Raw genomic sequence first — 17309 nt, forward strand, 5'->3', positions numbered from 1 at the left:
ACATCTCAAGGAGATGTCTCTCTGGTTCTGATATGGTTTAGGATATTTTTCCACATTTATTCTTTTTGATATGGTATTCCTACACTGATACGATCACATGTACCTTTCTCTATAATGCTCAAGCATTCGTGTTGGAATATATAGGGTATTTCATTGAGTGCTTCCTATCCGCAAATTTGAATAAAATAAAGTGTGTGTGAGATATCATCGACATTTTTCATTCGTTTGAAAGACCTATTGATGCCATTATGTGTGGAATATAACAAAATTCAAATGTCAGCTACGGCTTTTCTGGGTGGAGCGCATCCGAAACGTTCAATGTCTCTGGCGCATAAATCAGGCTGAAAGGCCTGTGAAAGGCCGAGTTCTTGTGAGCGATGCGAAATCGACTGCCTCGGATTCTACTGTACATCCTCACAGACAGCGGCAATGTTTTCGTCAGGTCTTGCATTCGGTCGACGTACGGGTGTTGATCGATTGTTTACTACTAGGTAGGACGATTATGGCGACCGTGAAATGGGCATAGCGCGCGGTACGTTACCTAAACAGAACACCTATTTTGATAAAACATTTTAATTATTTGCATGTGCTGTTGAATACTATATCTGTCCATGGTGATTTGGCAAAACAGACTGAATAAATGACAACTAATTTGACAGATGTAGCCTCAACAAGATGACCGTTATTTTTTGTCAAAGTTCGGAAGTCCCTGTTGAAAGCCCCTATAGAACTGTAGCTTCTGGCATAGATAGTGTTTCAACCAAGATGAGTGAGTTTTGTCTCTTTTCTAGAATTGTCATCTTTCGCACGAACCAAGAAGAGATTTTTCTCTCGATAAGACAAAAGATTGGTCTTCTTGGTCAAGGCAAGACGAGATGCAACGTTAATTAAAATTCACTTCATTTTTCATGCACAGCTCGCAAAAAAAAAAATTATATCAAGCGGACACGACCAACTCACGCAAAATGGTCAGCTCCCGCTAAAACCGATGAAGCGGAGAGAAGGAAGAGAGGATGGGGGAAGGACTCGAATGACCTATAGTCAGATCTCGGAGGAACACGTCCAGTTATCATTCGAAGACGATTGTGGATACTAACAATCGAAACGTCGGGAAGTAACTGGGTTCGGAATCTTTTTAATTTTCAATTTTCATTTCTTGTTGATATGTTTTTTAACTTTTATCTCATATTAATATTTCAATTTTTTTATTTTTTTGGTTGATGCTTGTATTTTATTTCTCAAAAATATGTTACTGTCCGCTAATATTTATCCACGAGTGAATCAATAAATTTTCAGTTATTTTAATTGTAATATTGACTCAGGTATCACATAACGCTAATGAAATTAAAAAAAACATTTTCCACTAGAAAAATTTAAAAAAATATTTATATCAACTTTCTTATCAATACGAATGGTTGGAAACAAGTGGTTAAGTGACTAGAATACTTTTTAAGTAAGAGATTTGGAAAGTAATTTTGAATATTTTGGCTATATTAATTATAAATGAATGATACTATTTTTTCACATTGATATGTTATAGTTTTGTATACTCGCATATAATATTATATTACACAACAATCGTTCTTTTTTATCCAGTATACAAATAAGTGTTACTCTTTATACCTGCCACCTGTCGAACGATTATTCTTAACGAAGTTGAAATTGACGAGAAAGTAGAGATAATTTTTGACGTACGCAGGTAACGCTCAAAAAAATGATCAATTCCAGATGAATCGAAAACTAGCAGACTAACGGCAGTCGACAAAAAAACTGATTTGAATCATAAAAAAGAGAAAGTATTGTATTCATTTCTTTTATAATCGGTCGACTTTTCAAATGCGTATAAACCAGTAAATCGGTTTCTAGTTTGATTGACGTATCTAGGATATACATTCACACAATGGAAAATTTGGTGCGTCCAAAACAGAGATATGTCCTGTAATAAAAACGAATGAAAACGTAATAACGATATGAGTTGCCAGTGATCTACCATTTATTTTGTCAGGTCTTATTGGGTCTGTTGAACAAATAAATGAGAGAATTTTTTTTTCGAATCACATGATATTCATTCAATTGATTGTGTATTTTATTTAGTTGCATCCATTGACTCAATATGAATGCTGCTTTCAAACAAACTTATTTTCTTTTCGAGATCTGGATTTCCAGTGACTGCGAAATAGACTACATACAGATATTTTATGGGCGGAAAATAACCCTTTTACTTAGTGACGATATACCTTTGAGAACACTTCATTATTTATATAAATACTGAAATTTACTTTCAGTATTATGAACGCCTGACTTATTATTTCAGAGAGACAAACAAATAATGCCATCTCGGGCATCACGAATAGAATAATTTCAATATCGTCTGAGTCCATGTTTTCTCAATTGTATGTTACTAATCCTTCAATTGCATATATTTTTTTTAATCTTTCATGTTTTCTGAAATTTTTTTGATACATCCTCATCTTTCATACCCTGTATAACATATCAAAACATTTCACATTCAATACGAAATTTCCAGACATAAAACTATAAATTAATATTCTATCATAATATGACAGTACTCGTAGTTTCAATCAGTTGAATACGATCAAATTTTCAGGATCTTCGAAATACTACTTCCATTTTGCTATTTTAACTACCTCACTCATGGTTCCAAATGAATGTCAGTAAATTGAAAAAAAAGTTGTTCACCTCCTGATGACGCCAACGTACCTTTCAATACCTTTCAAAAAATTCAAAATATCGTAATTTTTAGAAAATATCCGTATACCCAAATCATCTGTATATTAGAATAATTGATTTAGTTCAAAGGAAAATATATTCGTTTTAATAATTCACTTCGCACGAGTAATACTGGTGTCCCGACTTCCTACGGATAACATTGTTAAATTTCAACCAATCGACACAAAAAATTAATTAATTGAACTCCGGAAGTCCAGCGTTTATTGGTGAGGGTCTTAAGAAAATCCGTTCGGAAGATTTTGAGACAGACAGACGCGACGGGATTTTTGTTTAATAATGTGTGGTGATGTGGTTTGCTGTGAAAAATGCAATTTCAAAATTGAACTATTATGTGGAAAAAATAGAAGTGACAAATGAAGTCCTCATCATGCTATTGTAAAAAGAAGGTGCCGCCATCTCACGAATTTTTATTACGGAAAGTGAGTTCTCGAAATGATCGATTTTTTTACTTTTGAGTGGCCGTATATCCAAAAGTAACCGAAGTGTTTTGACTAGGCATTCGTGATCAAAGGAAAAATATAATAAATAATTTTAGAAAAAACTTGTGCGAACCGTTAAAATCGTCATTCACCGATTTGAAACCGTTCACCTATTTCTGATTATGCGGTTTAATTTTCAAGGAGCAACAACAATCTGCACGTATTTGACCTCTACCTGACGCATCGATGCAGCGTCGAGTTGGCACTCGGCGGTGACGACAGTCTCGTTTGGAATTCAACCGCAAGATCGAACTCTCGAGATCGGGTCGGGAGGGTCGAGAACGTGTCGGACCCCTCATCACATAAGTGACTTCTCCCCGCCGCATACCGTTCACGAATGAGCATTTAGGAATGTGTTATCCCTGAAAGCAATCAACTATATTAAAAATAGACTTTGTTGGATGAGAACTTAGCCAAGTAGTGAGACCTATTCGGCTGCTTGTTCGAATGTCACTATCCGAGTTGGAAAGTTCCATACTGAGAAATGAAAATGGTGAGGTCATTTTTTTCGAAATTAAACGCGACATAAAATTGTCAAGATATAACAGAAAAAGTGCTGAGTGAAGATATATACTGCGAAAAAGTGAAATAAAAAAGAAATCATAATGATTTATAATAGAAAAGAACCGAATACAAACGTACTGTATCGATGATACATTACGATGATACAGATATATAATTCGCTAATGAAGTAATATACTGCAGTACGGACGTGCAAAGTACCCCCTCACAACGTTTAAAAAGGAAGATGAAGTTGGACAAAATTCACGTAGAGTGCAGAGTAGTACAAGAACTCTCAACGATGCGATTACTGGAAGCAGGGGTCCCACAAGGTGCAGTCCTTTCGCCACACCTCTTCTCGGTATACACAGCAGACGTGTCGAAGTCAGAAAACAACTTTAACAAGTTGGCGCTCTACGCGGACGACACAGCTTTGCTGGCGAGATTAACCAAGCCAAGCGCACGTCACTAGATACTTGCAGCAACAGGCAGATAGATTGAAGGAATGGGTCAACCTGTGGAAGATCAGTATAAACCCTGACAAGAGTCAGGCAATACTGTTCACCCGGAGGAGGGTTCACCCGGAAGAAAATGTCATCTTCAACGGACAAGAGATTTCGTGGACTAACGAAGCTAGATACTCGAAGCTAGGGGGTCAACCTAGACAAAGGATTAACGTTCAGGTCTCACATACGGCAGAGAATAGACATGGCGAGATCTGCCCGACAAAACCTATTATCGAAAATAGGTCGAAGAAGCAACATGGGACTGAAAGTGAAGCCACTGCCTAGGGCCAGTGCGCAGCGACATACAGAAGACAAATCCAGTCCTTTATGAAATCGTGCGTAGGGGCCGCCGTGAACGCTCCAAGATATGTACCGAATAGGTATCATAATTAAAGAAAAAACGTAGGTATGGTACACTTTAGATGTCACGTTTCTCATCGAAAACATCTAGTGGTGTCATATTGGGTAATCTAGTGAGTCATTCTAAGGGATCATGCTGCTTCTCTACTGATTTGGATTATTGACAAACGCAAGTGAGTTTCCAACTTAATTTACCTTTCAAAAAGATGAAATGTGATAGAGATTGTGTAGAGATGTATAGTGTTACATCACTCGTCGACAAGGGGGCGCTAACAATTTTTTTCAGATAAAAATGAATTCTTGTGATAACTCTTTTTCAATTCTTTCGATTTCAATTTTTCATCTAATATTGTGAACAAACTATTAATATCATACTTTCTAAACTTAAGGTCTGCGCTGTATAAAATGTCGAACATTCAATACTATTCTTCGGAATAATTTTCACCAAGAAATGACTAATCGTCGGCTGTGGCACATATGATCTGTCTATCAAGACTGTTTCGGCGAGCGTAGAATTATTACCTAATAACCATCATTTACTCATTATTTCCAGGCTCGGTAGTGGAACAATAAGGATATTCGCACCTTACCTTGGCTTCTGACTCTTATCACGAGTGCTGGCCTGGTAGAATGATTCAACAACAGAATAATTACTTATAATGAACTGTTTCTTTCCGAAATATTGAATTCGATTGACATCCACAAATAAGGTAGGTATAACAGCAAACATCAATTTAAGAAAACTATATCTTTTATTATTGATTTTCAAGAAGAACTGATATACGTGATAAAATGATAATAATTAGCAACTTAAGCGATAAAAAAGTTTATAACAGTTAAATTCTAGGAAATTCAATGATTAAATAAATTTGAAGTGACAACTTTTTCAACTTTAGTTCAGTAATCAAATAAGCGGGAGCAGATATAGTATCGGTATAATTGAATCTGAAGGTACGTAAGTCGCATTTCCAGAAACGTCATAAAAAATATCAGCTTCGAAATGACAAACCACCTTTAACCGATATTTTTGGTACCATATCCAACCTTTTTTCCATCATGGAAAAACATGAAAACATGGCAAATACACATCAGGCAAGTCTACAATTAGGCTATACCATAATTTTTATTGCAACTTTCCGAACTATTTCGGATCATCGCGTGTTGCTGAACTTTTCGCATAGCACGAAATAAATGAATGTTGTTTTCGAAATCGACTCTGCAATGACGTTTCCCTCAATGTGATATTATATCGTTTGCTGCCTAAACCAAGTAACAGTGGCTAGACTGTGTATGAGTGACTGTGCTTTGGGTTGACTTACGGTTCGTCATGCTGGAGAAATGTGGAAAAATCAAATGTCTGCTTTCCTTTCGACAAAATAGTGTATGGACGACTTTTGGGGGCTGCTCGTATGGAAGCAGCTGATTCATATTGAAAACTTTTTTTAACCGAACGAAATATATAGCGGAACAATTTTTTCACAAAACATATTTAATCCATGGTAAACAAATTGAATTACGAGTTGAATCAAGATTGAAATTTATTTTCGTACTGATTGCATTGTGTTTCAAAAAAGTTATACACTGACTATAGGTAGGTATATTCATTGAGACAGAAATTAGTGTGGATCAATTTTTTTAAACACTATTAATAAAATTAAAACTTGAGGAGTTCGATTCTAGAGCAATTCAGACATTTTTTTCAATATCAATATTATAGATCTATAGTCTCAGAGACTGAGTCTCATAAAACCACGACTGATTTGGTGAAGTTGTAGGTTTCCTTGCAGTTCAGACAAGTCTAAGAAAAACTACTTCAACAGAGTTGCTTGCGTATAGTCTGTAGAATTCTAAAAGCAAATCACTACATCTGAATCGTTAATTATTTGTCAATACTATCCAATAATATATCACTTTCATGTGTCTGGTAATAAGTAAAACGAAAAAGTAAAGTAATGGTGGAAATGAAGACGCGATGAAGCCTCTTGAATGTAATAAACTGTCTAAAATGAATTGAAAGCAGATTATCATTCTAACAACATATTTTCTACATACCAGAAAATTATTCTATTGAATTCCTTTGCCGCATTGCCTCACCATTAAACAATTCTACACAATTACTATCTGTTGCTGCAAACGAATAACCACGAATAGGAATCACTTCGCAAATCAAAGAACCAAAAATGTGATGCAATTATTCGAAATAACCATGGTGGTTAAATTCTAAAGCGTCATTTCATTCAATAGTCAACGAAATTACTCAAATCAGCAAATTTGTGCAACTAGAGCACTTTCAATTGTCGCAATTCACCTTCCGCTCACAACACCGAACAATAAACTCTCAGTAATAAATCAAACCGGTTAATTAAGAGACCATACGTAACAGATAAAATTTATAATTAAAATGACAAAATCCAATTTCACACAACAAAGATTCGGAAATCTATAGCCTACCGTTACGGTGAAGCGTTGGATGCGATCGGGAAATTTCGAGAACGTTCGTATCAAAATGAAACTTCCAATTGGAATGACAACGTGAATTACGGAATTGTGAAAATCGTGATGAAAATGTTTGTTGATGATTACTGTTTTGATTTTATCAGGTATTTCATAGAAATCAGATAGCAGAAAGTGTGAACCTACACATTTCCTTTCGGAAAACATGGGATATATGCAAAACGTTTCATTTTATGAATCAACCATATACGTAAATTTGAATGAGAAGTTGCAGTTGAGATTTTTTTGGAACGAAGCTGTTACTGTTGTGTAGTTATCGAATATAACGGGCATATATTTTTGGTTCTCCTCTGATTCTCCAATGATTTAATTAATCGTTTTCTGAATAGGCATATTTTTGAAGTGAAACTTCTTTACGCCCGCTTGACTTGGAGAGTAAGCTGGTGAATGCGTGACTAAAAGTGTGATCGGGGGAGTCTAACGGAAGCTGAGAGGGAGGTATAAGTTAGTGAAGATAGAAAAAGAGAGAGAGTTACGTTTCTTATATTACTGTGGTGGCAAGGGAGACAGGTGCGAACACATATTTACGGTCGAGTAGGCTATGACGAATGAGGAGAAAGTTATGATATGTTGCCACTAGTTTTATCAGGAGATTTCAATGTTGATTTCGCGTCCGAAGGTGGACAACTCTTAGTGAAACTTATTAATATAGTTTATTGTATGATTTTCACTATACAGGATTTCACAAAAACCGCGACACGTGTTTTTATGCTTGAGAAAGCTATTGTATATCGAAACACGTGTCGCGGTTTTGGTAAAACCCTTTATTGTGAAAATCATGCAATAAACTGTATTAGGGCGTGTTAATATGGATTTTCATCAAATATCGGCCAGTTCTATTCAACTCTTGATGCACTTTCTACAGGATAAATTAGAACTTCAAATGAATATTAACCGAAAGGAGCCTACCATAAGACATGGAACAACAATCGATGCAGTTTTCTTTAGATATCTTTCAAATTTTCATTAGAAAACATATGTATCTTATTTCTTATACCATCTCGGTCTCAAAATCAACCACAGTAATTACTGATGTATACGATTGTGAAAATAATAAATGAAAAATTTATTCAAAAATGCTAATTTATCAATCTCTATTCATATATATATATATATATATATATATATATATATATATATATATATATATTTATATATTTATATATATACAGGGTGTTTCAGAATTCGACGGACAAACTTATACCACGTCATTCCTCTTGCAAAATGATGAAATATGAGGTAGGACATGTGTGTCCGGAAATGAGCCGTTAGCCGTTTCAGAAATACAGGGCGTTGAAGTTGCAAAATAAAAAGACCCTTTTCGTCGTAGCTCCCGGACTAAAAGGAATAAATTAATGAAACTCAGCAAATCGATTACGAGCTAGAATGTGCTTCCTCCAGTGGTATGTTTGCTTCAGTATCAGTAGCCAGTGGCGGTCCAGCGGGGTAATAGCTTATATTTCCCCCCTTATTTTTTACGCCACTGACTTTATATCCACAACCGTCTTTTTTTTGAATTCCTTGATCAATTTTACGTAAAAACCAAATAAACATTCACTATGAAAAAACCAGTAGTTTTCGAGAAAAATTGAGTTGAACTGATACGTGCATTCTTATATGGGAATAATCGATTAAAATAATCGAAATTCCAAAACCAAAATTATTTGAACTCTTTTATGATTTTACCATTAATTTAGCGCTTGCAAGTGATGGTAATTATTGTGGGTTTTCTATCATCGTACCAATTTTTGTTATGTTTAGCATATTGTAATGACAAATCATAACTCTTGAGGCTTATTTTCGTGCTTGTCAATAGATTTCATTGTTGAAATGTTTTCATTGTTCTCAGATCTTCGAGTCACTGTGTGATCTGAAAAAAAGTGACCCCAAATAAAATTTGCGATCATTCGGAATCTCGACTGAGTTAGGCTCCAATAATCCTAAAATAACACCATTATTCTGGATTTTGGGAAAATTATTTTTTGTTCACAATTATCCTGTCTTTCCCATTCGTGAAATCACACTTCTCTTTGTAGAATCGTAAATATCTTGAAGAATATTCATTAATAAGAAAATGAAAAACATTCTCAAAGTATACAGTGTTTTCAAATTTTCACAGATGAAGCCGAAAAACAAAATTTTACCAGTAGACTCTAATTATACGCCTGAAAAAAAGAAATGTATTTGGAAGAAGTCAATTTATTTGAATAACCATCTGATAAGATCTTCGCTAACTCTAGTCAGTAAATGAAGTTTTTTAAATAAATGAAGAAATGGAAGTTGTCTATTTACAGCTAATTACATAACTCTTAGTTGGATGTCGGTACTCATAATTCATCTTTGAGTAGAAATATCATGTTCAAAATATACCTTCTCTACACATATTTTAGATAATGTGATAAGAAACAATACTGTTGAAATTCTAGAACAGTGAGTCATAAACACGAATTTCTTTTTGAAATTTACATTGAAAATTCAAATGTGCTTTTGAATAATAATGAGAATATCTGATGAATAATCAATAGGGTAATTGTTCGAAATTTTTTCCGTCAACACTTATACACGATCTGCAACGGCGCAACATAGAAAATCGCACTTTTTCAAATGATTCTAAATTTTCGGCAATCGTCCTCCAAACAGATGATGAAGACACATGCAGTTCAATATCTCCTCTTCTGTGATATAATTTCTTACAGTTCTCTGTATACCTGCATTCCTTCTGGTAATTAAAAAACTTCCTGTTTCCCTGAGTCTTCTGTCCACGTTTTCGAACGTTTTCCAATTAGGAATTCTATTTCTTCCAGGAAAATTTTCACGATACATTCTTTGTGCCAACCTTCCATTTCGACCCGATTTTCCATAAATAAGGTGCATGTCCGCTAACTCTTCGAATGTAAAATTCATTTTTATTATACGAAATACACAATCAAACACTTTCTGACAGCTACGTTAACTTGGAAGTGTCATACGAATCTCATTTCATTTCCACAGCCCCCTAACAAATTTATTGTTGTCAATGAATAAAGTAATCCTCATTGCTTAGGTGGATCAAAGATTGTTATAAGTCGCGTGAATGTATTCTGAAACTATTCAACCAGTGGCTGAAGAACTCGACAATATCGGTACAGTTATCTAACAAAACTATAATAGATATGCCCAGGAAACATTGTAGATGGCTAAGGTTAAAACAAGTAATGGTATTTTGGTTAATCGATAAAACTTGGATTTTTACCCAGTGAGAGAAGATAATTCGATAAAACATTCTGAGTTCAGTTTTGCCAACTATTCGTAATTGTCTTTGAAAATCGTTTGGATGGAACATTTTATTAAAAAATAAATCTCGAGGTAAAGAGTTCAAATAATTTCGGTTTTGCAATTTCGATTATTTTACTCGATTATTAATATTCCCATATGAGAATACACCTATCAGTTCAACTCAATTTTTCTCGAAAACTACTGGTTTTTTCATAGTGAATGTTTATTTGGTTTTTACGTAAAATTGATCAAGGAATTCAAAAAAAAGACGGTTGTGGATATAAAGTCAGTGGTGTAAAAAATAAGGGGGGAAATATAAGCTATTACCCCGCTGGAACGCCACTGGCTACTGATACTGAAGCAAACATACCACTGGAGGAAGCACATTCTAGCTCGTAATCGATTTGCTGAGTTTCATTAATTCATTCCTTTTAGTCCGGGAGCTACGACAAAAAGGGTCTTTTTATTTTGCAACTTCAACGCCCTGTATTTCTGAAACGGCTCATTTCCGGACACACATGTCCTACCTCATTTTTCATCATTTTGCAAGAGGAATGACGTGGTATAAGATAAAATCTCTCTTATATATATATATATATATATATATATATATATATATATAATGGCCTTCTCGATGCCAAAAACAAAAAAATTGACAGTCGCGTTTTCAAAATATTTCATAAAATGATATTTTTTCAAATGGAACACCCTACATTTTATTATTATATTATTTACAGTAATTCGTTCCTCGATCGTGAATTACCTGAACGGCGTTTTCCTGCTGTGCTTCATCGTCGATAAGAAAAGAAGAACTAATAATTCCATCAGAGATTAATCTAGACAAGTGGCTGTTCCAATGTTTGTTATTCAACGAATTCTGAAGAAACATAAGATTTCTCCTTATAAGTTAAGACCTGGTGACCCTGAGGGACGAGTGGGGTTTTGTCGGTGGTTTGTGAATAAATGCAGACAAGATCCAAACTTCTATGGTGCGATGAAGATGAGTTTTCAAATCGTGGGATGTATAATACAAATAATTTTAATTATTGGAGTAGACATAATCCTTTTCTAGTCCATCCCCAAAATTCGCAAAGACGATTTAGTATTAATGTTTGGTGTGGTCTATTTAGAGGCAGAATTATCGGTCCATTTTTCTACCATGGTTCTTTGAATGGACCCCGTTACATTAATTTATTAACAAGAGTATTGGAAAAGTGTTTAGAAAATCTTCATCTGGAGTCTCATCAGATGATCTACTTTCGGCAGGATGGAGCACCAGCACATAATTTCAGTGTCGTAAAAATAATGTTGCGAGACTGTTTTGGGAACAGATGGATTGCTACAAATGGCCTTGTTAAGTGATTTCCTCGTTCACCAGACCATGACACCTTTAGATTTTTATTTTTGTAGATTTCTGAAAAATGAGGTGCACAAAATGAAACATAATAATGTAGATGCACTGAAAAATTATATTGAAACTATAATTATTAGAAATGATGGCCGAATTGTGTTGAAAGCAACACGTAGTGTTTGAGAGGGGGACCAAATATGTGTTCAACAAGAAGGCGGTGTTTTTGGATATTCACTCGATATTTTATAGATTTATATTCGCCAAAACACAAATTGTTTGTACTAGTAAAAGAAATAAATATTTCCACATAAGTCGCTCGTTTCCACTTTAGGAAGAAAGGTGATATGAGTTTTGTTGTTGAGAATCGTTTTTTTTTTGGTGTCATCGGCATCGACTACATTGGTCATTACCCTCATGTCCTGGGTATGTAACGTTAATAACTCTCAGAGCTACCTAGGGAGCATCATGACTAGTCGCAGTCCGTCAGCCATGTAACGTTGCAGAATCATCCCAACTTCAACTAGATAAATTCTCTCGATGAGAATGTAAATACGAATCAAAATGCTTGATGACATATAGGGTGTTCCATTTGAAAAAATATCATTTTATGAAATATTTTTGAAACGCGACTGTCATTTTTTTGCTTTCGGTATCGAGAAGGCCATTAAAAATGCTACTAGTTTGCTCATTTAACCGAATTCCTAGCAAAAATAGTAATGAAGTTGGAATGGTACCGACTTAATTTGGAACACCCAGTTATACAGGGCTTTTCATGATGAGCGTTAATTAGCCGTTTCTGGCAAACTATTCAACGGATCAACCTGAAAATTCCACAGTATGCATACGTCAATATGACTTACACGCCTAAAATATTTTAGACGAAGCGGCGTTGTCTCTTCTACTATAAAGTAGCGGCTTCTTTGATATAAATTAATTTCGATATTTTTTTTACCAAACATGAAATTTTATAAATCCTGATAATCTTGAACTCTCTTGCACTAAAACTATCAAATTTGAAATGGAGTGGAGTGTTACTATGAGGATCTTCACTCCGAGTCATATTTTCATTTGCCTCATACAGGGTCTTCAGAAAATGCAGATACTTTGATCTCATGAAAAAATGAGTGGAACTCAATTTTTTCAAATGGAACACCCTGTATATTTCAACATTTTTGAGCCCTACATTCAATTTTAGATTTTCTTTGTTCAGATAATACTATTTTGAACCGTTTTCGAGATAAACTGTTTCAAACGGAAATTGACATGGTTTCCTTGTTCATCACTCATTTTTGTAAAACAGATTTCGTTTGATGTTTCTCAATTAGCCACAGATAATACAATGAAAAAATAATTATTAAAATACTCCTCAAACATCGAATGAAACTTCTCTTCAAACAATAGTTTTATTAACGCTGAAAGACGAACTGAAAATAATAAACCCATAAATTAATGAGTTAATTTAATCGTCAGTGTATTTCAGAATATGTTCAAACACATCTCCACCTCTACTTAAACAAACATGTAATCTCTTCAAAAGATTGCTATGTATAGCGCTTTTGATGAAGTCTGGAGTCAAACTATTGAAAGCAGTTGTAACTCTCGATTTCATATCTTCCATTGTTGTTATTGGAGTAGAGTAAACCATATTTTTTATGAAACCCCACACGAAATAATCTAATGGATTGCCATCTGGTGTTCTAGGAGGCCAACGAAAAGGTCCATTATTACCAATCCATCTGTCTTCGAAGATTTCGGTTTAAGCTTCGCTGACTGAATGAGAATTATGGGGTGGAGCACCATCCATTTGGTACCATACACGTTCTCTTCTTGGTATATTATTTAAAATCATTTGAATTCCATTCCTCAGTAAATCTTCATATTTTGATGCATTCAAATTATCGTCATAAAACTCGATATAAAAAATTGACTCATTCTTTATGGCACAAAATACATGGGGATTTTCTGGCGCCCAATAATGACTGTTGTGTTTATTGAAAACTCCATTTTTTGTGAACTTGGACTCATCTGTCCATATGATATTGTCAGGGAAATGTTCATCCTCTTGAGTCTTGACAAGTAACCATTCAAAGAATTCCACTCTACGAGGTAAATCAGTCTCTTTCAAATGTTGGACACAGTAGAACTTATATAGGGATGCAATTTATGCTTATTAAGAATTCGACAAATTGTCACGTTGGGTATGCCTATCTCCCTTTCAGACTCGTGCAGAGAAGCATTTGGAAATGCATGAAAGTATCCCAAAACTGTTATATCATTGTCATCATCATCCACTTTAGATTTCTTACGAATGATTTTTGGATGGAAGGTTCCATTCAACTTACAGTTTTTTAGTAGTCGACATTATTATTCGGCTTCGGAAGTTGTGGATATCTTTCATGAAATACTCGGCATGTTCTACTTGCAATTCTATTGAACTCACCATGAATTATTAATAAATTCAAGAAATCTTCATTACTGTAACCTAATCTTGACATTATTCTATTATAATTGGTAGCTATCAATCAGTCAAAACCACCAACGAAAGTCTGACGTTAAATAATTGGTTTATTTATTTTTCCAAAGCACACTATTAAAAAATATTAATGTGTACTGTTGTACGTTAGAGACCAATACCTCAATGTATACAAATTGTAACTTTGTCTAAGGTAGGTACATACCAATTTCGAATTGACTGATCTGAGACAGTTAAAAAACTGGATTAAAAAAAATATTACTAAGTATAAAAAAAAATGTTGAATATCCAAAATAAGTGATGAATTCAAAAAAAAACGAGCAAGAAAACCACGGCAGTTTCCGTTTGAAACAGTTTATCTCGAAAACGGTTCAAAATAGAAATAGTATTATCTGAACAAAGTTAATCTAAAATTGGATGTAGAGCTCAAAAATTTTGAAATATACAGGGTGTTCCATTTGAAAAAATTGAGTTCCACTCATTTTTTCATGAGATCAAAGTATCTGCATTTTTTGAAGACCCTGTATGAGGCAAATGAAAATATGACTCGGAGTGAAGATCCTCATAGTATCACTCCACTCCATTTCAAATTTGATCGTTCAAAATTATCAGCATTTATAAAAGTACTGTCATCTTCTGGCACTCCTCAAACTGCAGTTTGAGGAGTGCCAGAAGATGACAGTACCACGAAATGTCGAAAGCGCTCGCAGATAATCAATAGAAGATATTAAACTTCAAATCCTTTTTGTAGAATTTAATATATATATACTACCGGTAGCTCTTAAATTGAAATCAATATGGGAATGATCAGAATTGTATTCATCTCATCTTTTTATTTTCATGGAAATATTTTCCAGCAGCTTGACTGCATTAACTGCATAACCTTAGTCATGTAGTCTAAAGCACACTCTCTTTTTTAGTCTTCACCCTTAACTCTTGATCTTTGTTAAATCTTGAACCAAACATAGTGAAAAATCTCAAGGACATTAAAAATACTTAATCTTCCCTACAAGAAACTGGTTTCACAGAGGTATAATCAATGTCATTCTTTCCTATGGAAAAATTGTAAAGATTCCTTGGCTTCATTGCACTCAACTCTTTTAACCAATTTTCAATTCATTTTACAGTTCCTCTTGACAAATTTAAATGAAGAAAATGTGGGACAATTAGTTAGTCCTCACTGAATTTATTTCCGTGTTTTACCTGTTTTTGATATCTATAACACATAATTTTTGAATTTTTTCTGTTAACTTCATGATATTATTCACAATTGAAATTCGAGATCTTATTTCGAAATATTTATTTTCTAATACGTATGTACAGGGTGAGTCAATACGATTCCCTCGATCCATTGCTATCAGAGGAAACAATTTTGTGAACTGCTCAATTTCTTTTGCGTCATATCGATAAATACTATCTTTAAAAATTATTTTCTCGCAAACTGGGTGATTCAGCCGAGCGTGGACAACCAAATTTATACATAGAACACCCAGTATATGAATACGTCATTCGATTCCATATTTTTTAAGCTCTCTAAGAAATTTTTGTTTTCGAATTTACATTGCTGCTTTGCCAAGTTATTCCAGAAAAAGTTATTTTGCAGACAATTTTTTTTAATTCACTACCCGCATGTCTACGTCAATTGAGTGGATTTTTTTAGGAATAGTTATTCGACATCACTATGAAAATTTCGGCAATCTCAACTTTTGGAAACAATATATAGGGTGCTCGGTAAAACCGGTCAAGTTTCATTCATTTTCAAACATAATTCAGATTACAGTTTAATCTTCCTCTTGAAGATGATCACTTGGTGATCGAAACACGTGTTAAAATAATGGTTTGGTGTTGGGAAGAAACTCCAGTAATATTCATAATTCAACTTTTTCAAATGGAATACTCTGTATTTTTTCATCTGTATGAAATGTTTGAACATTTCACTACATTTTTCAACAGAGGTATACTATACTATACGAAAATTTGATATTTTATACAAATTATACCAAGTTTTAGTAATTGTTTTAACCACAAAAAAATGTATTTTCCTACATTCATTTACTTAATTTTGTTTTTCGAATATTCCAACTAATCGCTAGTACATTAGCATTTTTCATACCATCTAATCGGCTCGATCAAAAAACATGCAGCCTTCGAAGTAGTCTTAGAACACGCTGAGCTTTTTTCCCTCTTTGATATAAATCTTTGACTTATGAAGATTCGAATCATTCTGAGCCGGTATTGAAAAAAAAAAAGAATACAAACAGTTTTTTTCTTTGTACTTAATATATCCTCATGCATTAGGATATCACTAAGCGGTAAATTGGATGCCATATTTCAAATACACATCTATGAATTGGAATTAAGAGTATTCGAACTTTGTCAATTACCTTCAGTCGAAACAACTTTGGACTCAGCTCATCGAATAAGGCAGTTCTATGGAGTTCGCAGTATATTACTACGTACTCATTTATTTAATTGTCCCTCATTGACAGCCATTTTTGGAGGAAAAAATCCTTACAAAAGTATAGTTGAGATCATCATTGAAAAAATCCCGACAGCAAACAAAAGTATAGTTATAAAATAGGAATAACAAAAAGAGAAAATATGAGATAGGGTAATATCATATGTAACGTTTTATATAAGCATTCATTTATAGAAAATGTTTAGATTCACCAACGTGTACAATGCAATATTTACAGACTACTTGACCTTATTAATAGTCAGATCCCATACCCAGATTCGCCTCCATAGTGTGTATGAAGTCGAACGTTAATGTTTCATAAACAATGTTACAACACAATTAATTTTAGAAACGGTGACCTGTTAAGCCAATACAAATAATTTTTGAAAAGGGAATAATTAATAATAGCATAAAAATACGGAAAAATAAGATGAAGATCTATAACTTTTTCAAAACTAATTTGTACACATTCTGAAATTTTCCGGGAAAATCTGGAGAAACCGGTGTTTTTGTTTTGAATTTTTCCTTGAAAAAATCATTTTTTACCATATTTTATGAAAACACTACTTTTTCTGTTCCTATCCTGCTATACTCTTTCAAGTCGAAATATTCAGTATAACATTTTATATCAATGTTAAACCTAGGAAAATTCTTCATTTCC

The 17309-nt window shown here is 34.0% G+C and overlaps 1 protein-coding gene across 25 annotated transcripts in view; it reads right to left on the reverse strand.

Moving 5' to 3' along the window:
* Window positions 1-17309, reverse strand: part of mbl (splicing regulator muscleblind) — a 684538-nt gene that overhangs the window by 398086 nt on the left and 269143 nt on the right. The window contains exon 1 of one of the 25 annotated variants that reach the window (XM_074176490.1): window positions 6650-6967. The exons of the other annotated variants lie outside the window; for them this stretch is intronic. The gene's annotated coding sequence lies outside the window, so the exon portion shown is untranslated. Of the gene's footprint in view, window positions 1-6649; window positions 6968-17309 lie in introns of those variants that run through there. 25 annotated transcript variants of the gene reach the window in all.

The sequence above is a fragment of the Leptinotarsa decemlineata genome, unplaced genomic scaffold, assembly GCF_025532065.1.
Source record: "Leptinotarsa decemlineata unplaced genomic scaffold, Ldec_3_MD MMD2_P_RNA_scaffold_14, whole genome shotgun sequence".
Taxonomy (NCBI): Eukaryota; Metazoa; Arthropoda; class Insecta; order Coleoptera; family Chrysomelidae; genus Leptinotarsa; species Leptinotarsa decemlineata.